Here is a 25848-nt window from a genome sequence, read left to right on the forward strand (position 1 = left end):
GTGTTTAACTAGATATGCTCAGGTGCTGCATACTCCAGGATTGGGCTGACGTAAGTGGTATACAAGGTCCTGAACAATTCTTTACACATGTTTCTAAAGGCAGTTCTTATGTTGGCCAATCTAGCATATGCCTCTGATGGTATCCTTTTTGATGTGGGCCTCTGGGAACAGGTTCGGTGTGATATCAACCCCCAGATCTTTCTCTCTATTTGACTCTTGCAGGACTTCACCTCCCAGATGGTACCTTGAGTTCAGCCTCCTGTTCCCTTCACCTAATTTCATTACTTTACACTTTCTTGGGTTGAACTTTAGTAGCCATTTTCTAGATCATTCCTCCAGTTTGTGTGTGTGTACTCACCTATTTGTGCTTGCGGGGGTTGAGCTCTGGTTCTTTGGTGATTCCAAATGTGGATGTGTGTGTGTGTGTGTGTGTGTGTGTGTGTGTGTGTGTGTGTGTGTGTGTGTGTGTGTGTGTGTGTGTGTGTGTGTGTGTGTGTGTGTGTGTGTGTGTGAGGCCCACGTGTATACATCCATCATCACCCAAGGTTCCTGAAGTCTCCAGAGCCCCATGTTACTATTTTGTCCAACATAATATAATATTGTCCGTAGACCTAGACCAGTTGCTTGGAGTCCGTTGAGAAATTAAGAATTTAAATTGTTGGAGATGCATTTCGAAAAGTATACTCCGAAATTGGGAGGTGAATGAAGCATTTTTCGATAACATTTTCGAACGTGCTCATTGAGTCACGTGTAACTTTTCATTACTAAATCAGGAGAGCGGCTGGTCGCTGGAAGCACTTTACGATATTATGGTGAGGACAGGCTGACGTATGGGAGTCTCTCCTGATCTTAAAACTTTTGGCCAAAACTCTTCAATCTAGCGGCCACGTTTTGTTTATTAATAAAAATAACTTTACACGGTACTTAACGCTGATTGCGTTGCAAATTTTATCGGAAAGTGATTCATTTGTTTAGAAATGCTCACGAGGATATTTTTGTTGAAAACAAAATCAAGATACGTATCCTAGCCTAGGCCTAACTCTGCGCAGACTCTAAATATATAATATTTATTTACGTTTTATATATATACCGTTTTTGTTGCATTGTACGGAAAAACGTTTTTCTCAAAAGTAAATCAATAATATGGTTGTGTGTAGAGTTAGGCTATGGTTGGGTTAGGTTAATTTTTTGGGTTCGTTGGTTGATATTTGTGTTTATAATTAAACGGTTATGGCTGGGGGGGGGGAAGGGGGGATGTGAACCTTGTGCAGGATGCAGGGATCAATGTTCCCTCGGCCCGGTCTCTGACTAGACCTCCTGGTTGGTGATATGGAAAGCAGACGCACCTGCTCGCAGCCTGACGTAGGGGTCACAGCTCAGTTGATCAGGTATCCTATGGACAGACACTGGGTTGTGAACCATAAATCCGTTTTCTATCACGGACATCATTAACCCATTTTCTATCACGGACAACATTAACCCATTTTCTATCACGAACAACATTAAACCCATTTTCTATCACGGACAACATTAACCCATTTTCTATCACAGACAACGTTAACCATTTTCTATCGAGGACATCATTAACCCATTTTCAATGACAGACAACATTAACCCATTTTCTATCACGGACATCATTAACCCATTTTCTGTCACGGACAACATTAACCCATTTTCTGTCACGGACAACATTAAACCCATTTTCTATTGAGGACTATCGCGGACGCTAATGTATCAATATATGACCTGCGTCTCTCCTACCCAACCGGGAGAATAAATGTGTCACTCGGTGTAAGATATTACATTTTTGTTAGAAAAATTTTGTTTGGGAGTACTTATAGTACCGATGAGGACCATAGTATATATCTACCGACGAAATTAGAAAGTATAACTTGGCAATATTGAGTTAGACAAACCGGAAAATAATTGTTTACTTGTGAGCAAAGACAAGCTAACCTAACCTAACCTAACCTAACCTTCCTAGGCCTAATACTAGGTCTAGCAATGTTTGGTAGTTTTTTTAGCTTCATTTATTTTAATAAAATTTATTACTAGTTAGTATACTACTATCTAAAATCTAAGTATACGAATTGGTGACTATTGACGATGGCCCATGTGTCCACTACAGCCTGGTTGGTCCAGCACTTCTTGCAAGAACTTGTCTAATTTGTTCTTGAGGCACGTGGCTCTGACCTACATGCCCCTGACCCACGTGCCCCTGACCCACGTGCCCCAGACCCACGTGCCCCTGACCCACGTGCCCCTGACCCGCGTGCCCCTGACCCACGTGCCCCTGACCCACGTGCCCCTGACCCACGTGCCCCTGACCCGCGTGCCCCTGACCCGCGTGCCCCTGACCCACGTGCCCCTGACCCGCGTGCCCCTGACCCACGTGCCCCTGACCCACGTGCCCCTGACCCACGTGCCAAACTCTCGGGCACGCATTTTTCCTGACCGGGGATTGAATCCAGTGCCTTTGAATGTGAATTGAGGCTGTTAACTATGCTGCAGAATTCATAGTATTTTTAGGTTGTGTTTCACGCTGCATGTTGAGTGATGTTGCAAGCAGGATGAGACGGTGCGGGGACGGGAGTGTGTTGTGTCTTGACCCCGCACCATCAGAGTGCTTGCTGAGTCAGCTGTTGACAGCAGGGTGCGTTTCTAAGCTCTTGCAAATGCACTTTACTGCTCAGATGCTGCTATTACGCTTCAACACTGTGAGTTGCTTAACGCTGTAATCTATTGCCAGTTATCTTCACTATCTTGAGCCATCTTCACTATCTTGGGTGCAGGTCAACACAGAACAGGTTGTGCATGTTTATATAAGGAAATATTATAAATATGTCTTGAATGCTAAAATTAGACTTGACAAACACAACACAATCTGAGCAATTAAAGCATTTATCTAGCCACTGAACAGCTTACACCAAATGGTGATGTTTTGTGGCTCTTTAAGTGCATTTTATTTGTTTAAAGAGCTGGTCAAGAATCAGTGTCTGAAGCAGCTTGTAGTATTGCACTAAATGTTAAGTGATGCCAACGATAACATTCGTGTTCAATATCTGTTGCTCCATCCAACCTCGATTTAGGAAACAGGACAAGCAGAGTGCAAGCTGCTACTCTGGCATGTGCAATGCAGTCATTAGAAACATATCAACTAAAATGATTTCTTCAGATTACAAATGTCTTGGGTGAAGCAGGAAGCACATGTGCTTGTTCTACCTGACTCAAGGTTCGTCCAGTGAGCCGCAAAGCGCCTTCGTTATCTAGTTGTTGTCGAGGCGTCACTGGTAAGCTGGAGAGTCTTGGTGATGTTGTTTGTGTACACCGGGGGAAGGGGGGAGGGGGGGTTGGGTGTTGTAGTGAGTGGTGGTTATGGAGAGGTGTAGTGAGAGTGGTGGTTATGGAGAGGTGTAGTGAGAGTGGTGGTTATGGAGAGGTGTAGTGAGAGTGGTGGTTATGGAGAGGTGTAGTGAGAGTGGTGGTTATGGAGAGGTGTAGTGAGAGTGGTGGTTATGAAGAGGTGTAGTGAGAGTGGTGGTTATGGAGAGGTGTAGTGAGAGTGGCAATCATAAGGTGCGAGAGAAAAATAGAGATATTACAGGTGACCTCCATAATACTAGCCCATTTCCGCGAATAATCGTAGTTCCATCTCATTAATATATTTGTTAAATTACCTGTTCAGGGTCTTTTGAATCATATTCCTCATTTCATGGCCAACAAAATACGTTGAAAAATATAATAAAAGTTTGACGTGATCTTACTTAAGCGACCATTCTCCATAAGACACCCTTCAGTGAGAGTATATCAAGTGTTGGTATAAGAGAAAGAGAGGGAGGAGAAAGCACCAAGCCATTGCGACTATATATACCACTTGGAAAGGGATCAGGATAAGGATTTGGGATAGGACGTGCGGGGGATAAGGAATGGCACCCAACCACTTGGACGGTCGGGGGATTGAACGCCGTCCTGCATGAAACGAGACCGTCGCCCTACCGTCCAGCCCAAATGGTTGGACAAGAGAGAGAGACAACAGCAACTCATACTGTGAGGGGATCGAGTAGCTGTGTACCGTGGTGGAGGAGGCGGCCAGGTGTTGATTGGTCAGCTGATTACACCCGTGTGAATGAGTCACACACACACATGACTGCTGACATCTGCACTTTCACAGAGAGATTTCACGCGATTATTATGCTCGCCGGCTGCTTGTAAGGCCGCTCAACGTCACAAGATATGAATTCCTAATATGCTTAGTTCATTTGGCACCTGTATGCAAGTTATGAATTATACCCTCTAATCAGCAGCTTGGGTAAATCATTGTGTTTTTCTGTTTTGCTTCCAGGAGCGCGGGGTGCGGTGAGATTAAGTTGTCACTGTACTAATATCACGATGATGCGCCCAGGTGTCGCGCCAACCTTATCGCAATGCCCGACCTTTGCACCGGCGGGATATGTGGCGTGATTGACGACACGTTAATTGTCTGATAATCCTGAGATGAGTGGTGTTGGCTGGCTGTCCTCACCCGTCGGGGACACCCAGCCCTCACCCCTCGTGGATATCCAGCCCTCACCCGTCGGGGACACCCAGCCCTCACCCGTCGTGGACACCCAGCCCTCACCCGTCATAAACTGTGACGAATAGACTCTGCGAACTTCTCCAGTATCTTAAAGCTGTCGCTTAATGGTCATTTAAGAGTCAATATTCTCATTATTAGTAACGACTGGAGTGTTTACTGATTGAGAGAGCTGTTGTGGGGGGACTCCGGCAACTCTGGTCAATGCCAGCCATAAACTGTGACCTCGCAGAGACGGCAGCATTAATGTTTCAAGTCAGCCATAAGTTTGTTTGGCGTCCGCATGTGAGATGTTCCCTATCTGGCGCTGGGTGGTGGGATGTAGGCAGTGAGTGATATGGGTGTGGCTGTGGGTGGGACGGGAGGTCGTATGTGTGGGTGTGGGTGGGACGAGAGGTCGTATGAGTGGGTGTGGGTGGGACGAGAGGTCGAATGTGTAGGTGTAATTGGAACTAGTTGGTGGTAGAGCATTGGCATTTTTATCAATTCTCATCCTCTTACTAAAAAAAATCTTTTTGGTGTATAAGCCTGTGGCCGTTCCCACCATAGTTCCGTTGGTCGTAAGATAGTATTCTCCAGGTTCCCTTGATATTATACATTGGACCTCCTCTGTCATAACATTTTTCCCATCTAGTGAATCGTTAAGGTGATCTGGGTGGACAATTTGTATAGTTTTGAAGGGATATTTAATAATATTTTGAATGTTTATGCATTTCTTTTGGTGTTGAAATCTGCACGTTGCCTCCTGTTGCCTCCTGTTGCCTCCTGTTGCCTCCTGTGTTTACACTCTCCACACTCATTGTATCGCAGGGTTCCCAGTTCTCCTTTTTTTCTGGTGCTCTGTTTTGATTCTGTGTTGGTACCTGTGGCCGGAGTCTCAAGGTACCTGTGGCCGGAGTCTCAAGGTACCTGTGGCCGGAGTCTCAAGGTACCTGTGGCCGGAGTCTCAAGGTACCTGTGGCCGGAGTCTCAAGGTACCTGTGGCCGGAGTCTCAAGGTACCTGTGGCCGGAGTCTCAAGGTACCTGTGGCCGGAGTCTCAAGGTACCTGTGGCCGGACTCTCAAGGTACCTGTGGCCGGACTCTCAAGGTACCTGTGGCCGGACTCTCAAGGTACCTGTGGCCGGACTCTCAGGGTACCTGTGGCCGGAGTCTCAAGGTACCTGTGGCCGGAGTCTCAAGGTACCTGTGGTCGGAGTCTCAGTGGATCATTTAAGTTAGACAAAGTCCTCGTTCCTGGGGAGTTGTAATTCCGCCATTTGTCATTTGGCTGTTAGTTCCCAGTTATCGTCAACAATTCAATTCCCGGGTATCAATACCGTGACCTAACATGGAAAATATTTACTGACTTGCGGTATTCGCTGCATCATTGTGGAGTGAAACAGTTGGTCTCGTCAGAGGAAAGTCTTCATTTAATTGGTCTTGAATAGATTATGAAAATAATCATCGCAAGTATTGATTAAAGTGAGATTGTGGCAACATTTAAGATGCTGCCTGATTGCTTCATCTCCGTCAAGGTAAAGTCAGTAAAGTGTCCCACACTACACACAGAGCAGAGTACTGGTGTGGGTGGTGTGTGGAGCAGGACGGTGCTGGCGGCGGTCAGGCGCTGTGGGCGTCATCCACCTCACTCATTACCTTAATTAGAATGAATTATTGGCTCATAGTGACGGTCTATGCTGTGATTAGCGTACAGTTTCCAAGCGCCCGCCCCCCCCCCCCCTTCCTGGCGTTGGCGGGCGCATCCTCGCGCGTTGCGTAGCGAGCGTACGCGCGCGCTGGCAACCTCCCACGACCGGTTACGCACTCGCTTACTCACCTTCACTCACCTTCACATCAGTACTCATAACATTTATATGCACTTGATGACAGCGGTGTGTGGGGTTTAGACCTAAGTCAAGCACTATTATTCTAATGATTTACTTATTCAGTGCTGTCCAGCGTCGAACTCGTCATTCTTAAGTAGAATGTGTAGTGGATGCTACAACAACACGCTCTCTTTCTTGTAGCGATGGAAGCGAGCTCTAGCTCCTGGACCCCCGCTGCCCAACTACAGCTGTTAACCTTCTTGACGGGCTAATGCAGTTTGACTTACTCATGACGCGAGGATTCTAAGGAGTCCTTGAAGCACGTCAATAACCCTAACCTCTCTTGGGCCTAGTATAGCATATGTATACTCTATATATACTACACTAGACCTAGTATAGCATATATATATTCTACAATAGGCCTAAGATGACCTATTTTAAGCCTATGATTACTTATAATTAGGAAAGGTAAGGGTTTTGGTTAAGGTTAGGTTAGGGTAGGGCAGGTTAGGCTATTGCATCCAGCCCATGAGCCTTTGTGTCTGAGAAATTACCAATAAATCAAATTGTGGTAGTACAGGCAGCTGTTGTGGTAATACAGCAGCTGTTGTGGTAGTACAGGCACCTGTTGTGGTTGTGTTTCATTTGAAGGTGTTTTATGTAAGCAGCCACACTCGCAGGTGTTATATATGGGCTCATATATGCTAAAGATCATGTTGGTATGCAGTATGCACCCACCTGCATTAAAAGAAGCAGCCGCTGCGGTGGTTGTAAGTGCACATTCTGCCGGTATAACACTTGCTTTGGTGTGTGGTGTTAAGGCGCCGGTGTATGGTGTGGAGCGTGCAGGTGGCGACGTCGACGTAGCTGGTACAGGTGTGCAAGATGCTGGAGGACGGACAGGTGTTAAAGGAGTGTTGTGGAGTGCCGCGGGCCGCGCGGGTGATGAATGGCGCCTAATGTGGGAGTCTGGAGAGCTGACTTGATGAGTCGCTCATTAGTCTCCCTGTCGCGGCCTACTGGCGCAGCTGCTGCTTGTGCTGTTGCTCCCGCTGTTCCTTGTGCTGTTGCTCCCGCTGTTCCTTGTGCTGTTGCTCCCGCTGTTCCTTGTACTGTTCCTTGTACTCTTCCCCCCACTGCTGTTGCTACTGCTGCAGCAAGTTGGGCCAAGTTATCACCAGTGAAGCCTTGCCTCAGACTGGGCTCAGGGAGTAGAGGAACTCTCGGAACCCTCTACAGGTATGTTCCAGGTATACTTCCCCTTCCCAACCCCCTCCTAGGTACACCAACCCCATCTTGGCTTGGACCTCTTATAATAACAAGGGTGACACCTGGACACCGCTCTTACATTAAGGATGTTGTTGATGAAGACTAAAGAGGCGGCACGGGCAGGAATAGCCCCGCAGGTGGTAGATGTTTGGAGGGGAATGTGATGTGTGGTCGCGTGACATCTTGAAGTATCTCTGGTAATATAAGGATGTTGTCAAGTTTGTATCCTCCTCTCTCTCTCCCTGAGGCCAGGTCTGGAGGTTAAGAGAGAGCTGGAGGTATGGAGTTCCTCCTCTCTCTCTCCCTGAGGCCAGGCCTGGAGGTTAAGAGAGAGCTGGAGGTATGGAGTTCCTCCTCTCTCTCTCCCTGAGGCCAGGTCTGGAGGTTAAGAGAGAGCTGGAGGTATGGAGTCAGCTGGAGAGTGGGTCTGCTCTATGGGATCCTTGTTAACATTCTTTGACGTATACGTGGGTGACAGGTTACTGAGGCAGTAGGTGGGAAGGGGCTGAGGAAGTAGGTAGGAGAGGGGGGGGCTGAGGCAGTAGGTAGGAGGGGGGGGGCTGAGGCAGTAGGTAGGAGGGGGGGGGGGGCTGAGGCAGTAGGTAGGAGGGGGGGGGGGGCTGAGGCAGTAGGTAGGAGAGGGGGGTTACTGAGGCAGTAGGAGGGAGAGGGGGGGTTACTGAGGCAGTAGGAGGGAGAGGGGGGTTACTGAGGCAGTAGGAGGGAGAGGGGCTGAGGCAGTAGGTAGGAGAGGGGGGTTACTGAGGCAGTAGGAGGGAGAGGGGCTGAGGCAGTAGGTGGGAGAGGGGGGGCTGAGGCAGTAGGAGGGAGGGGGGGCTGAGGCAGTAGGTAGGAGAGGGGGGCTGAGGCAGTAGAAGGGAGAGGGGCTGAGGAAGTAGGTGGGAGGGGGGGGCTGAGGCAGTAGGAGGGAGGGGGGCTGAGGCAGTAGGTAGGAGGGGGGGGGCTGAGGCAGTAGGAGGGAGAGGGGCTGAGGAAGTAGGTGGGAGGGGGGGGGCTGAGGCAGTAGGTAGGAGAGGGGGGCTGAGGCAGTAGGAGGGAGGGGGGGCTGAGGCAGTAGGTAGGAGAGGGGGGTTACTGAGGCAGTAGGAGGGAGAGGGGCTGAGGCAGTAGGTGGGAGAGGGGGGGCTGAGGCAGTAGGAGGGCGAGGGGCTGAGGCAGTAGGTAGGAGAGGGGGGCTGAGGCAGTAGGTAGGAGAGGGGGGCTGAGGCAGTAGGAGGGAGGGGGGGCTGAGGCAGTAGGTAGGAGGGGGGGGCTGAGGCAGTAGGAGGGAGAGGGGCTGAGACAGTAGGTAGGAGGGGGGGGCTGAGGCAATAAGAGGAAGGGAAGGAGGGGGGGGCTTTAGGGTACGAATAGCTTCTCTTGTTTCTGTCCCCAATTATATTGTTTGACTCATTAACTATAAACTCGCGTAATGAACCCTTCTCATGTAAAAAAAACAAATCCTTTATTTGTTGTGTTTTTGTCAAGTAAATATGATGAAAGTGGAGCTTTTAAATTGAAGTATTTAGCGTATAAAACACACACGTTAAACACAGTGTTTAATTGCTGACGAGATGAGTATATTATAAAAAATGCGAACTGTGTTGCATGTAGGGTGTGTCTGCAACACTAGTTCACCCAACACTAATGTTTGGGTGAACCTTTAACCACCGGGGCCTGGTAAATTTTTTTAAATTTTGCCCCGAGGGTCGAGTTTATTGGGCAGCGCCACTCATCTTGTGGTGTTGGGTCTCCCCCAGCTGTGGTAACTGTCTTAACCACTGGTGTGTGGGGTCTCCACCGGGGGTAACAAGCACCTTCCCTCATCCAAGACGCCCTTGGCCGCTCTGGTATAAGGCCAGCCGGACTCTTGTGTCAACATTTACGGTGTAGGGGTTGAATTATTATTATTATTAACATCTTTATTGACAAAATTAATTACAATTTTGCCTAATCTGAGGATTTTGATAGTCTTATTAAATTGAGGATAATGCTAGTATTCACTGTCACGCAGGACAGAGGGTCATACATAAGACAATAGGTCTAAACTGTAGGCTGAAGCACATATATATCGAATAGTGCAGGCGGGCAGGCGGGCAGGCGGGTGGGTGGCGGGGTTCCTCCGGACTGGTGGAGGAGCTACTTCCTCAAGAAGGCTGGACGGCTTCTACTTACTGCTGCTGTGTGCTACCCTGTCTGAGAGCTCCCACCTCCAAGGGTTTAAAGCTGAGCTCTTTCTTCTATAGCGTCGCGGACTCTTGCTGACGATCCCACCTCACTCCTGCGCTTGCTAAGTCACCTGACACACGCTCATCACTTCACTACACTGTTTATACTTACATTACTACAGTTTTTTTTTTACTATCTTCAGATATGTATGTAAAAGGTTTCACTGTTCTTATCTCCCTTGCCATTCTGAGGAGCTTTGCGAGAAATGTGCATCGTGTTTATCACTAGTCATTCACAACGGTGTGTGTGAGAATGTGCCTAGCACGCCTGGGGTCCGTGGTTCGAGTTTCCTACAGCCCAGGTGGAATGGAACTGCTGCTACTCGTGCTGGTGGGGTGGGGTGGGGGGGCGGTGGCGTAGGAGGGAGTGCTGGCGTAGGCCGTAGGGGATGATTTCAGGCATGGGAAACTCAATTACTGAAACCCATCATTCGGGGGGTTTTACTGCCCAATATAAAATAGTTGAAGTAATTTAAGTGTAAATGGGTCGTTTAGATGACTGGATTGTTGGCGTAGAAGTGGTGAATATCAGATCGAAAATGGCTTTGGGATTTATCTGACTGTGAACGGATCATACTTTGTGTATTTGTAGCTCACTGTGATGAGGCAGTGAGCGAGGAGGGAACTGTTGGCCGGCTACACACACACACACACACACACACACACACACACACATATATATATATATATATATATATATATATATATATATATATATATATATATATATATATATATATGTATATATATAAATATATATAAATATATATATATATATATATATATATATATGCAAACAAGCCTGAATGGTCCCCAGGACTATATACAACTGAAAACTCACACCCCAGAAGTGACTCGATATATAGTCCGATATATAGTATATATAGTGTATATAGTCCTGGGGACCATTCAGGCTTGTTTGCATTTGTGTTCCTCACGTGTGCCCCAAAGAATGAGGTGATTTGATAAAATGCTATGCCCAAGATTACCATCCGAGTGCCGGCGGGGAAGTGGTTCAAATAGCCTCGGCTATCACTTCCTTATGTCCGGTCGTGATGGTCAAGCGGATTAAGGCGTCCCTGTACATACCAGTTGTGGGAGTATGGGTTCGAGTCACTTCTGGGGTGTGAGTTTTCAGTTGTATATAGTCCTGGGGACCATTCAGGCTTGTTTGCATTTGTGTTCCTCACGTGTGCCCCAAAGAATGAGGTGATTTGATAAAATGCTATGCCCAAGATTACCATCCGAGTGCCGGCGGGGAAGTGGTTCAAATAGCCTCGGCTATCACTTCCTTATGTCCGGTCGTGATGGTCAAGCGGATTAAGGCGTCCCTGTACATACCAGTTGTGGGAGTATGGGTTCGAGTCACTTCTGGGGTGTGAGTTTTCAGTTATATATATATATATATATATATATATATAAATATATATATATATATATATATATATATATATATATATATATATATATATATATATATATATATATATATATATATATATAAAAGCCGGTATAACTAATATCACGTGGAAGGGATGCGAGGACAAGGACCTGGGACAGGACGGAAGGAAGGAATGGTGCCCAACTTCATGGACCATTGGGAATCGAACACCGACTTGGAAGAAGCGAGGCCGTCGCTGTACCGACCAGTTCAAGTGGTTGGGTATAAAAAAAGGGAGGTGGGATGATTGTTGTTTGCGTGTAGGGATGGGGGGGGGTAGCTTATAGATAATGTGTTATATAGTTTGTAGTGATTACATGTTGAGCTATTATGACTTTCTCTGGTAAGTAATTTACTTTAAATTTGTATAAACTAACCCAACTATAAATGTAGTGACATTTATGAATAAAGTTTTGAAAGTGGAAAGTGTTGGGTGGAGGAAGCTAGATGACGGTGGAGGGGGGGGTGGGTTGTGGACTGTGCTGTACGGGGTGTAAAGAGGGGGGTGTAGAGAGGGGGTGTAGAGGGGGGGGGGTGAGTGGGCAGAGACTCCTATTTTACCTATTGCAGTCTCAGATAGTGAAATATCAAGACGAAGCATCCCGGCCTTTTATCTTATTCCTCTACAGTATTATTAGTTACAGACTCGTCCAGTCTCTTCATATTGGGACACATTAGTAAAAAATAAAACATCTTAATACTGACGGAGAATACAATCGACAATACTCACAATCGACTTGAGAATGGTCCAGGACGGACCGAAACGTCGTCGTACGTCCCTTCACCTTCTAGTGTGTGGTCTGGTCAACATACTTCAGCCACGTTATTGTGACTCATCGCCTGCATTTCAATACTGACGATTTCCACGTATGGACCTCGATAGGTTGGGTGGGTTGCTTGGGTTTCTCCGTTTCTGATGAGGCAGAACCGTTGCGTTTGTTTACGGAGAGGCAATCGAAGAGCCCGGCCGGTGCAACTGTCAGTTGGTGTCGCTGGATGAGAGAAACTTAGGTACTTGGGAGTAAAGTTTTGGAACATTGTAGGCAACTTGTCCAGTCTGTGTGGCACCAGGTTGGCCCACTTCACGGTAGGGTGGTCCGCTTCACGGCAGGGTGGCCCGCTTCACGGCAGGGTGGCCCAGTTTACGGTAGGGTGTCCCACTTCACGGTAGGGTGGCCCGCTTCACGGTAGGGTGGCCCGCTTCACGGTAGGGTGGTCCGCTTCACGGCAGGGTGGCCCGCTTCACGGCAGGGTGGCCCAGTTTACGGTAGGGTGTCCCACTTCACGGTAGAGTGGCCCGCTTCACGGTAGGGTGGCCCGCTTCACGGTAGGGTGGCCCGCTTCACGGTAGGGTGGCCCGCTTCACGGTAGGGCGGCCACAGAGCTCAACTCTGCATACAAATGCCTTCCCAAATCATTTGTGAAATCTTTGTTTATTTACCATTAAAGTCAGGCGTGTGTTTTATCAGTCCAGGATCTTGCTGTATTGACTTTCGCAACATTTAAATGTCCACTCTTATATTGAGTCCTGGAAAGGTTGTGCTTTATAATGGTGAGTGTGACAGTCTTTTGTTATAGGCTACAGACTCGAAGTCAGACATGTTGCGAAAAAAATTGGTGGCTGGGTAGGGAAGAGAGAGAGAGAGAGAGAGAGAGAGAGAGAGAGAGAGAGAGAGAGAGAGAGAGAGAGAGAGAGAGAGAGAGAGAGAGACAGACAGACAGACAGACAGAGACAGACAGAGACAGACAGAGAGAGAGAGAGGGGGAGAGAGACAGAGAGAGAGAGAGGGGGAGAGAGACAGAGACAGAGACAGAGAGAGAGAGAGAGAGAGAGAGAGAGAGAGAAGGATGAAAATATATATATATATATATATATATATATATATATATATATATATATATATATATATATATATATATATATATATATATATATAAACACATTCAGGTACATGTGCATTTGTGCAGCTGTCAAGAGCCAGCTCCGCGATGCTAACAGTCCCCCATCACACAGGACGGTCAGCCATACGGAGCCAGGTGATCAGTAGTCTGCACTGGCAAACTCTGGCTGCATTACGAGGATTAGAAATAATCCCAACAAAAATCTTTGTGAAACAAAATGGAAATTTACGCGATAAATGACCGTATAAACGTGTTTTCCGTTTTCTTAACTCCGGTTTCAGTTTTCATAGGAAGAGTCCAATGGTAAGCAGACATGGTATGGCTGCTGGCGCTGCTGCGCCTTCATTATACCCTGCAGACACCCGTGAAGAGTTGAGGTGGAGGTTGAGGCCTCGGGTTCAGTCTTGGGTATTGACTGTTGCCGTGTGTGTCGTCTGGCTTTGTGTTGGGGCTCTCCAACCTCTCCAGAGGATTCCAGCCACAACGTTTACTCTCGTGAGGCCTGAGGCGACCCCCCCCCCCTCCACTAGGGAGGCCGGAAGCGCCCCCACTAGGGAGGCCGGAAGCGCCCCCACTAGGGAGGCCGGAAGCGCCCCCACTAGGGAGGCCGGAAGCGCCCCCACTAGGGAGGCCGGAAGCGCCCCCACTAGGGAGGCCGGCGCCAAATCGTTTACCAACCAGGCACCCAGTCACTGCTGGGTGAACAGAGGCTACAGTTAAGGACGACAGGAAAGGCTTTGCTTTTCACTGGGCGACACAAAAGGTGTATATATATATGTGCTCTTTCCCAACCAAACACGTTTAGATGCTGACACAATGTAAACAGAAGCATTGTCTTCATTAGCTAAACATGCCGACACAGTAGATAGGATAACATATTATATCGCAAGGGCAATTTTGAAGAGAAGAGGCTTTATATGAGTTAAAGTTATTCAGGTCAAGATTAAGTGTAATTATTAATTCGGAGCATAAAGGCAAACAAATGAACTGTGGGTAAACTCTTGTGAAAAACGGGCGCCAGTAAATTCCAGTTACTATGATTGTACTCGGGGTGGAACACTACAGTAACCTCCAGTGATCTGGGTAAGGCAGATAACTATACAGCACGTATTGATTGATTGATTGATAAAGATTAAGCCACCCAAGAGGTGGCACGGGCATGAATAGCCCGTAAGTTGTACAATTTTTTTTTTTCAGTAATTCTTTTCAGTATTCTGAGGTTGCATTAAATCGTCAAGCTGTTATCACAGGGGAGGATACTGCTTTACAGTCTTTATGAGGGTGTCCAGCTGCTGGACACGTATGTGAGACCAACACAGTTATATGTGCTCTAGTGAAGTGCTGATGGTTACTGCAGAGTCGCTACCAGGTTGGTCCTTGGACTGGGCGGCCGGGACTTCGAAGACCCAATGAAACCATCTCATAATGTTGTGAAGGATTTGTCTCGATCATCTCTCGACCAGTGAGAGATGATCGAGACAAAAAGGTTCTTTTGTGGTGTAAACAAAACATAGACGAAACCTGGTTGATGGGGTTCTGGGAGTTATTCTACTCCCCAAGCTCGCCCCGAGGCCAGGCTTGACTTGTGAGAGTTTGGTCCACCAGGCTGTTGCTTGGAGCGGCCCGCAGGCCCACATACCCACCACAGCCCGGTTGGTTCGGCATTCTTTTAGAAAACAATCTAGTTTTTTCTTGAAGATGTCCACGGTTGTTCCGGCAATATTTCTTATACTCGCTGGGAGGACGTTGAACAACCGCGGACCTCTGATGTTTATACAGTGTTCTCTGATTGTGCCTATGGCACCTCTGCTCTTCACTGGTTCTATTCTGCATTTTCTTCCATATCGTTCACTCCAGTACGTTGTTATTTTACTGTGTGATTTGGGACTTGGCCCTCCAGTATTTTCCAAGTGTATATTATTTGGTATCTCTCTCTCGTCTCCTTTTTTGTGAGTACATTTGGAGAGCTTTGAGACGATGCTAATAATGTGTCACTAGGAATAAGAAGTTGTGTACTCAATTGTACTCACCTAATTGTGCTTGCGGGGGTTAAGCTTTGACTCTTTGGTCCCGCCTCTCAACTGTCAATCAATTGGTGTACAGATTCCTACTGGGCTCTATCATATCTACATTCATGTTCATGTTCGTGTTTTCATGTGTTTGAGAGAAATATATGTAATAGCCATAATAGAGGAAAACTAAAAGTTTGTTAAAAAGGCGGGGTCCAAGAGCTAATAACTCGATTCTGGAAGCACAAATAGTAAAAAAAAACACACACACACACACAAACACACACACACACACACACACACACACACACACACACACACACACACACACACACACACACACACACACACACACACACACACACACACACACACACACACACACACACATTGTATGTGTGTGTGTTTAGGGAGAAGACTGGAAGGTATTTAGGAAGAAAGACGGATGTGGGCGGGGTGAGAGAGGGTGTGACATGTAGGAGAGACGTGTGCTGGGTGACGGTGAAGACGGGAGACAGGTAATGAGATAATTGACACAAAGTCGTCAAGCTCGGAGAGTATTGAGGGCGCCAAGATGAGACGCCACCAGGTGAGTCTTACTACCAGGGGATCCCAGCGGGAAGTTTAGGGGTGACGCGCCGGCAGGCTCCTCTGGCCGGGTTGCTCCGCTATTTTTAGCTGAGTAACTGTAAGTCCAGTTATTGTCCCACCACCTGGCCCTGCTCCCCACCACCACCACCTGCTGCGCTGCCCTGCTCCCCACCACCACCACCTGCTGCGCCGCCCTGCTCCCCACCACCACCACCTGCTGCGCTGCCCTGCTCCCCACCACCACCACCTGCTGCTGTGCCGCCCTGCTCCCCACCACCACCACCTGCTGCGCTGCCCTGCTCCCCACCACCACCACCTGCTGCGCCGCCCTGCTCCCCACCACCACCACCTGCTGCGCTGCCCTGCTCCCCACCACCACCACCTGCTGCGCTGCCCTGCTCCCCACCACCACCACCTGCTGCTGTGCCGCCCTGCTCCCCACCACCACCACCTGCTGTGCCGCCCTGCTCCCCACCACCACCACCTGCTGTGCCGCCCTGCTCCACACCACCACCACCTGCTGTGCCGCCCTGCTCCCCACCACCACCACCTGCTGTGCCGCCCTGCTCCCCACCACCACCACCTGCTGCGCTGCCCTGCTCCCCACCACCACCACCTGCTGCGCTGCCCTGCTCCCCACCACCACCACCTGCTGCTGTGCCGCCCTGCTCCCCACCACCACCACCTGCTGTGCCGCCCTGCTCCCCACCACCACCACCTGCTGTGCCGCCCTGCTCCCCACCACCACCACCTGCTGTGCCGCCCTGCTCCCCACCACCACCACCTGCTGTGCCGCCCTGCTCCCCACCACCACCACCTGCTGTGCCGCCCTGCTCCCCACCACCACCACCTGCGGCCTGCACGTGGTCAACAGACTCCCGGGAGAGAGAGGAGACAGGACAAGCAGGACGAGTCTATAGTAATTGTGATGAGCGGGTGGTTAGGTTAGGGTCACACGGGGTGCCACAGATGACACACAAGTCATTACTTGTGTTTATAAGCTTAGCCTTGTCAAGCACAGAACACTTACAATCATCTCACAAAACACGCAACGGTTACTATTTTAATCTTGTTACAATGTTGCTATAAAGTTGCTGAAACGTCGTTACGTTTTGTGTTTGCTGGGACTCAGGGTTCCACTTTTCATCATAGTGCGTTGTGCTTTCATTGTGAAATTAGAATGTCTCTCCATCGTATAAGATTTGACTCTTGGCACTAACCTCGTCCAACTTTCCTAGATGACACATGGAGGGTATGGGAGAGTCGTAGGCCAGTCGGGGGTCGGTCCCAGTGCCACCCTTTAAGATATATTCGCGACTGTAGCGACCCCCCTGCGATGTTAAAATGCTTGAAATCAGGGATATTTCCCATAGTTTCATCTGTTTTCAGTGCTTCATAATATTCAATTTTTCTCAGAGAGAGAGAGAGAGAGAGAGAGAGAGAGAGAGAGAGAGAGAGAGAGAGAGAGAGAGAGAGAGAGAGAGAGAGAGAGACAGAGAGAGAGAGAGAGAGAGAGAGACAGACAGACAGACAGACAGACAGAGAGAGAGAGAGAGAGAGAGATGCTGGGAGACAAATGTGGAGAGGGGAAGAGAGGTGAGAGAAGGAAGAGAGAGGAGGGGAGAGGAAGAATGTTTGGGGGAATGAAAGAGAAATAGAGAGTAAAAATATAGGAGATTAGGAGAGAGGAGGAGAGGGGGATGAAAAGCAAGAGATGGGAAGGGAGAAGGAGGGAAGAGAGACCCGGGAACAGCCGGGTTCAACATCTAGTTTACAACTGTGATCCTCAAGAAAATGCGAGACAAGTAAGATGAAGTTTTGGATTAAAATTCTCCGAGAGATTAAAAAAAGGTCGTAAAATTAATAAAGCCAAGTAAAGAGATGGTGGGCCGGCCGGCGCGCCTTCACCCTCCTCACCCTCCTACCCAAATTTTCTCGCTCAAAATTTTGCTCACGTAAAACTGGAAGACAGTTTTTTGCTGCTGTCTGAGCTTAACAGGTGACGCATGCAGGTGACACGTGGAGGTGACACGTGCAGGTGACAGGTGTGAACTGTTGTTCCTGCCGCATTGGAACCTATTTCACCCCATCTTAGTCTGTTACTTAACCTATTTATCATGCGCGGTGCAAAGGAACATCAGAGGTCCGCGGTTGTTCAACACCCTCCCAGCGAGCATAAGAAATATTGCCGGAACAACCGTGGATATCTTCAAGAGAAAACTAGATCATTTTCTTCAAGGAATGCCGGACCAACCGGGCTGTGGTGGGTATGTGGACGTCTGCGGGCCGCTCCAAGCAACAGCCTGGTGGACCAAACTCTCACAAGTCGAGCCTGGCCTTGGGCCGGGCTTAGGGAGTAAAAGAACTCCCAGAACCCCATCAACCAGTCAGGTTCCTGGGATCAATGTCCCCGGTGGCCCGGAATCTCCTGACCAGGTGGCCCGGAATCTCCTGGCCAGGTCGGTGGTATGGTCAAGCAGGTTGTTATACCCCGAGGGGAAAGGTCTTGAAGGTCTTGACCAAACACAACCCATCTTGCCTCCCACGGGGTTCATCACCACTGACAACGTCAAGATTGGGATTGGCGGAGGCGTAATTAGCGGCCCTAGACACAAGGGTCACGTCACTTGTCTTCAGTGATCAGTAATTGCTGCTGGCGGGGGGGGGGGGGAGGGGGCGTGAGGGTCTTGGACGTGTTGTGGCAGACGTGGAGGAGGAGGAGCAGCGTGACCTGTGGAAACACAGGTACGTGATAAAGGTGAGAGAGCAGTAAGAGCAAAACAAATGATTGGAAGTGGCTTAAACTTTGCATAAAGTTGTAATGGGAAGAATAAGAAAGAAAATACCGGTGAAGTGTGTGTATATATGTATATATATTGTGACGATAATCTCTTTCAAGAGAGATTGAGCCTGCTCTTCCCTCCAAACTACGTCCCAGTAACAGCTAATATAGAAGATATATCCAACAAGTACAACAACAAGTTTTGCCCAGAGAGCAAAACGTATCCAGCACCGGCGCACCTGCTCGCCTCCGCCACCGTGAACCGGCAAACTGCTTGTCCATCGCCTGCCTGTCGCTGATTGGCTGGTGCCCGTCGCACCTGCCCCACCACCCGCCACACGAGCTGATGTCTGGGCCACCGCGACCTAGGGAAGGCAGAATATATCGTGCTCCACACAAGTTGACACGTCTCATTGGTAGACTAAGCCTTGGCTTACGTGTACTAAGGGAGGTGGCAGCTTGAAGCCAATATTCCTGCATCATTATTTCCTTTGCTATATTTACTTTGCTATTACTCACTTGTCTTAACGTAACTTTTCATTTGCCAGTGATTATTCTTATTATTTTGTTTGTTGATTTACCTGTTACATTTTTTATGCCCAATTTTATTCATGTCTTGCTTTTCTAACGTAATTAAAATTTCATTGTTAAATTTACTTGTGTTTTGTGTGTCTTCCCATTACCTTACCATAGACGAAAGTTCCAGCTTTTCTCTTTTTTTTTCTTTATGTGACGAGGCCATGCTCCTAGCTTTTGAAACAGCCGAACACCAACGCGTTACCGTCACAATATATATATATATATATATAATAGCCAGAAGCACACTACTTAGCCTAGTATGCAAGAGCCGATTTGCCTAACAGGCAAATTGATTTTCGTTCTTTTCAAATATTTTTTTCGAGATTGGTTCTTTTCTATCAATAATAATCTCTTATATTTGGGACATGAATTACAGATTTAGGTCAGATTAGGTTTGATTTTAGCAAATTTCTGTGTTAGTTTTGACTTTACGGGAATTTGCAATCATATATAATGAAATGAAAACTCATTTGTACAAATTTTTTGAAAATGTAATATTTCTCGAAAATTTGAGCTGTTAGGCAACAGGATCAAGGATTAACGACACCTTGTGAGACACGGACCATAATTTGTTGATGTCTGTTGACCTGAGGAAAATGGTCTCATTTTTAATGATGTTACTAGGCTCGAGATTCCGCTTCTCCGGAGTGCGTGGGCGAGCAGTGTGTGTGAGCGTGGGTTAGCACTGTCTGACAACGCCACACCAAATTGAGTTGGGATTAATTTTTAGAGGTGAGGCTCGCTGATGTGGCGCCGGGAGACTTATCTTGCTGGAGATATTGAGAGGCCACCTGTGTAGTGGGTGTGTGGGGGGGGGGCACATGTGTAGTGGACGTGAGGGGGGAGGGGGGGTCACATGTGTAGCGGGTGTGGGCGTAGGTGTGGGAGTGTTGTAGTTAGTGTTGGGCGGGTGGGAGGAGCGGCCATGTTGGCCTGAGCTGGTTAGTAATGCAGGAGACATGGCTGTGTGTGGGTGGCTGGTACGGGTATGTGGTCGTCTAGTAGTGAGGCAGGTTATCTTGAGATGATTTCGAGGCTTAGCGTCCCTGCGGCCCGCTCCTTGACCAGGCCTGCCTTCTTGTTACAACCCCCCCCCCCTTCCAAGGAAGCAGCCTGTAGCAGCTGTCCCAGGTACCTATTTTCTGCTAGGTAACAGGAGCATCAGGGTGAAAGAAACATTTTGCCCATTTGTCTCCGCCTCCACCGGGGATCGAACCCGGAACCTCAGGACTTCGAATCCGAAACGCTGTCCACTCAGCTGTCAGATACCCAGTGTACAGGTCAGAGGTCAGCCTTCATGGACCTAAGACAATGAGAAATAAAACCTTGCTTCTCAAAATTTTCGAAACAAGATAAAGTCTTCCATTAATCAAATATTTAAAAAAAATGAATTTCTTCATTCCTTTATGCTACCTGGTTGATACCTGGTTGATGGGGTTCTGGGAGTTCTTCTACTCCCCAAGCCCGGCCCGAGGCCAGGCTCGACTTGTGAGAGTTTGGTCCACCAGGCTGTTGCTTGGAGCGGCCCGCAGGCCCACATACCCACCACAGCCCGGTTGGTCCGGCACTCCTTGGAGGAATAAATCTAGTTTCCTCTTGAAAATGTCCACTGTTGTTCCGGCAATATTTCTTATTTCAAAATATTTCTATTTTGAATTGTCGAAATAATGATGCAAATAATATTTTGATGAATGTGAATCACACGCTGCCAAACATGGACTTCGCCAGGTTTTTTTTTCTTTCCAAACTCCGGGAGTTAATTAAATTTATTTATTTTTTTGCTGCAGTATTTGTATTGTTTTTCTAATGTTGACTAAATTTATATAGTATACTGCGACGTGTGGATATTAAAAACAGATGTTCGACTTTGTATTCTTTAAAAAAAAAAATCATAGGAATATCATTTAGTAGAAAATAAAAGTTTGAGGGTAATTTGTATGCGACTGTATTCACCTAGTTGTGCTTGCGGGGGTTGAGCTCTGGCTCTTTCGGCCTGCCTCTTACGGCCTGCCTCTTAACTGTCAATCAATCAACTGATTTTTTTCACCACACACACACACACACACACACACACACACACACACACACACACACACACACACACACACACACACACACACACACACACACACACACACACACACACACACACACACAGACGCACCTAATCTAACTCCTGAGGCAAATAGGATATCGACAGCAGCGTACTCTACACTGGCAAAAGTTTAGAAACCTAAGTAAGGAGACATTTAGGGCGCTTTACACTGCCTACGTGAGGCCAGTCGTAGAGTATGCCGCGCCATCGTGGAGTCCCTACCTGAAGAAACACATAAGGAAACCAGAAAACGTTCAGAAGTTTGCAACGAGACTCGTCTCAGCGTTACGAGGGATGGGATATGAAGAGGGCCTGAAGGAACTGAGCCTTACGGCACTAGAAAAAATAAGGGACCAGGGGGAATATGATTGGAACGTATAAAATACTCAGGGAAATTGACAGAGTGGAAATAGACGAAATGTTCACATGGAATAGTAACAGAACGAGGGGACATGGGTGGAAGATGGAAACTCAGATGAGTAACAGATGTTAGGAAGTTTTCTTTTAGCGTGATAGTGGAAAAATGGAATGCACTTAAGGAGCAGGTTGTGGAACCAAATACTAATCATAATTTTAAAACTAGATATGATAGGGAAATAGGACCGGAGTCATTGCTGTATACAACCGATGGCTCGGAAGGCGGGATCCAAGAGTCAATGCTCGATCCTGCAGGCACAAATAGGTGACTACACACACACACACACACACACACACACACACACACACACACACACACACACACACACACATTTTGTGTGTGTGTGTGCGTGCGCGTGTGCAGCCCGTTCTCTCAATTTACCACTCTGTACAAAATGCTATTGTTTTGCATAAGCAGAAACGTACGAACCCGAGCAACCCACCTAACCCATCGAGACCGATGCATAGAAGACTTTAATATTACCGAGTGTTCATTTTTGTTAATACGTCATATTTTCAACTGAGTGCCTCAACTGAGCCAGTAAGAGTAGAGATCGTGTGTGTCAGGAGCTAACTGATAATCCCCATCATGCAGGGTGGTCAGTCATACAGGGCCACGGGATCAGTAGCCTGCACTGGCAAACTCTGGCTACAGGAAAGATGATATAGAATAATTGCAAAGCTCCAGATACCTTATACTAACAGGTGTGAAGGGTGTAATGACCGGGCCTTCAGTACTGTAGTGTGCGAGATCATGCCCCCCCCCCCCCAGTTCCTGCTCACAAGGCTTGCAGCTGGAGTGCTCAGAATTGGAGGATTAGTCACTTGTAATCACTTGCCACAGGCTCAACCTGATCCTGGTAATCACTCTGGGCCACGACGGGGTCCAAATAATCTGTGTGATTTCGACCTATAGCAGTATAAGCAGTATATATATATATGTATATAAATATATATATATATATATATACTTAGTGAAGGAGAATTCACCACCACACCTTTGAAGCTGCTGTTGTCAGTTGACCCGGGCGCCAGGGAACTCGCACGTCTGATGAGTGTTGTCGTCGTCAGGGGCGCCAGGGGAGCTGTGCGTTAGTAAAACCATTCTCCTTTAGTCTCCCCTCTGAACTTTTTCCCGCCCACTCGTCCCTGCCAGTAGCGAGTTCCTTGATCAAGTAGCGGAGTGTCTTTGTTGTCTGAACTGCCGCTGTTGCTGGGGCTTTTGTCCTTATGATGGTTCAAATGGTGTGTGTGTGTGTGGTGTGTGTGTGTGGTGTGTGTGTGTGTGGTGTGTGTGTGTGTGGTGTGTGTGTGTGTGGAGTGGGTGGGTGTGTGTGTGGGGTGGGTGGGTGGGTGTGTGTGTGTGTGTGTGTGTGTGTGTGTGTGTGTGTGTGTGTGTGTGTGTGTGTGTGTGTGTGTGTGTGTGTGTGTGTGTGTGCGTGCACACGCGTGTGCTTGCTGCTACTGCACACTGACATATATTGCTCCAACGATAACACGACTGCCAGTGTTGGACAAGGTTATTTACTCTGTCTCTTCTGCCTTTTTTATTATTATTTTTTTTTTTGGCTCCCTCGTTTGCCATTGTTGTAGTGACGAGTACAAAAATTGCGTCGCTATTGTTGTTGTTGTCAAGCTTCTCGTGTGTGCTTTCAGCATGTTGTTGGAATTTCATGAATGAATTGGGGAGTTGAAATTCAATTGCCGATGCATAATTCTTGTTTCGTTATCCAAGGTTCAGCGAGCTCGATCCTCGGCCCACCGTGTTGCGTAGCGTGGCTGGAGCTGCCATACACACACACACACACACACACACACACACACACACACACACACACACACACACACACACACACAAGAAAGAGAGGGCTGGGCGGACTGCATTTTCTTGGATTGTCGGAAAGCCTTTGACACAGTACCGCATAAGAGGCTGGTACATAAGCTGGAGAGACAGGCAGGTGTAGCTGGTAAGGTGCTCCAGTGGATAAGGGAGTATCTAAGCAATAGGAAGCAGAGAGTTACGGTGAGGGGTGAGACCTCCGATTGGCGTGAAGTCACCAGTGGAGTCCCACAGGGCTCTGTACTCGGTCCTATCTTGTTTCTGATATATGTAAATGATCTCCCGGAGGGTATCGATTCATTTCTCTCAATGTTTGCGGACGATGCTAAAATTATGAGAAGGATTAAAACAGAAGAGGACTGTTTGAGGCTTCAAGAAGACCTAGACAAGCTGAAGGAATGGTCGAACAAATGGTTGTTAGAGTTTAACCCAACCAAATGTAATGTAATGAAGATAGGTGTAGGGAGCAGGAGGCCAGATACAAGGTATCATCTGGGAGAGGAAATTCTTCAGGAGTCAGAGAAGGAAAAAGACTTGGGGGTTGATATCACGCCAGACCTGTCTCCTGCAGCACATATCAAGCGGATAACATCAGCGGCATATGCCAGGCTGGCCAACATACGAACGGCATTCAGAAACTTGTGTAAAGAATCATTCAGAACTTTGTATACCACATATGTCAGGCCAATCCTGGAGTATGCAGCCCCAGCATGGAGTCCATATCTAGTCAAGGATAAGACTAAACTGGAAAAGGTTCAAAGGTTTGCCACCAGACTAGTACCCGAGCTGAGAGGTATGAGCTACGAGGAGAGACTACGGGAATTAAACCTCACTTCGCTGGAAGACAGAAGAGTTAGGGGGGACATGATCACCACATTCAAGATTCTGAAGGGGATTGATAGGGTAGATAAAGACAGTCTATTTAACACAAGGGGCACACGTACTAGGGGACACAGGTGGAAACTGAGTGCCCAAATGAGCCACAGAGATATTAGAAAGAACTTTTTTAGTGTCAGAGTGGTTGACAAATGGAATGCATTAGGAAGTGATGTGGTGGAGGCTGACTCCATACACAGTTTCAAGTGTAGATATGACAGAGCCCGATAGGCTCAGGAATCTGTACACCTGTTGATTGACGGTTGAGAGGCGGGACCAAAGAGCCAGAGCTCAACCCCCGCAAACACAACTAGGTGAGTACACACACACAGTGGTTGACAAATTCAATACATTAGAAAGTGATGTGGTGGAGGCTGACTCCATACACAGCTTTAAGCGTAGATATAATAGAGCCCAGTAGGCTCAGGAACCTGTACATTAGTTGATTGACAGTTGAGAGGCGGGACCAAAGAGCCAGAGCTCAACCCCCGCAAACACAACTAGATGAAATACACTTGACGTGGCTTGGCTGGAGCTGCCATATACATCACAGTTCACCGTATACTTTAACTCCCATACTCTCCCATGGTTGTCATGTGATTGGTCTCTTCCTCTCCTGTCTCGTTTTTTTTCTGACCAGGACTTTCATACCCCATTAGCACATGAGAATTAAGGAAACTGCAGAAGACCTATTGGCCCGTAAGAGGCAGTTCCCAATGGCAGCTTCCTGCGCTAAGAAACAAAAAAAATAAGCATAGTAGGCAGTAAAGGGAAGAAACGGAATGCGAAATAAGACAGAGAACCCGAAATAGATACAAACAGATAAAGGAAAAGAGGGAATTGAATTGAACTATCAGAGGAGAGCGCCAAGCCATTATGACTATATAGCATTGGGAAGGGATCAGGATAAGGATTTGGGAAGGGACGGGGGGGGGGGGGCAAGAATGGTGCCCCAACCACTTGGACGGTCGGGGATTGAACGCCGACCTGCACGAATTGAGACCGTCGCTCTACCGATAGACAACAAATCAAATTGCACAGAGGGGACAGATCGGTAAGTCAGCAGTCATTTTCCTTCCATGATTAACCTTACACTCAGCTTGGAGTGCACCAGTTGGTCATATAACCAAACACACATTACAGGTGCTGGAACTGACCACTTACACCTCTTAAAATTCGTATTGATTTTACACACACACCATTTCCGTCCCTTTCTCCACCACCACGACGGTCTTGTTTACATTCTCTCTTCTTGAAGTGTCTTCTCAAACAACTCAAAGTGTCGTTTGCATACATCACATCTGAGGTCCTCTAATTCCTCGTATTAAGAGTATACACCAGATGTGCCTGCCTCTTCACTTCTCCCATGTCCTTCTTTCTCCTCTTGTCTAGTTCTCCTTCCCTCCCCCTCCCCCCTCCCTCCCCCCTTTCTCTCCCCC

General features: G+C 47.7%; 1 protein-coding gene across 2 annotated transcripts in view; it reads right to left on the minus strand.

The window, feature by feature from the left end:
• Positions 1-25848, minus strand: part of LOC123774590 (max-interacting protein 1) — a 739857-nt gene that overhangs the window by 526061 nt on the left and 187948 nt on the right. The gene's annotated exons all lie outside the window — the stretch shown is intronic.

The sequence above is a fragment of the Procambarus clarkii genome, chromosome 51 (genome assembly GCF_040958095.1).
Source record: "Procambarus clarkii isolate CNS0578487 chromosome 51, FALCON_Pclarkii_2.0, whole genome shotgun sequence".
NCBI classification, from domain to species: Eukaryota; Metazoa; Arthropoda; class Malacostraca; order Decapoda; family Cambaridae; genus Procambarus; species Procambarus clarkii.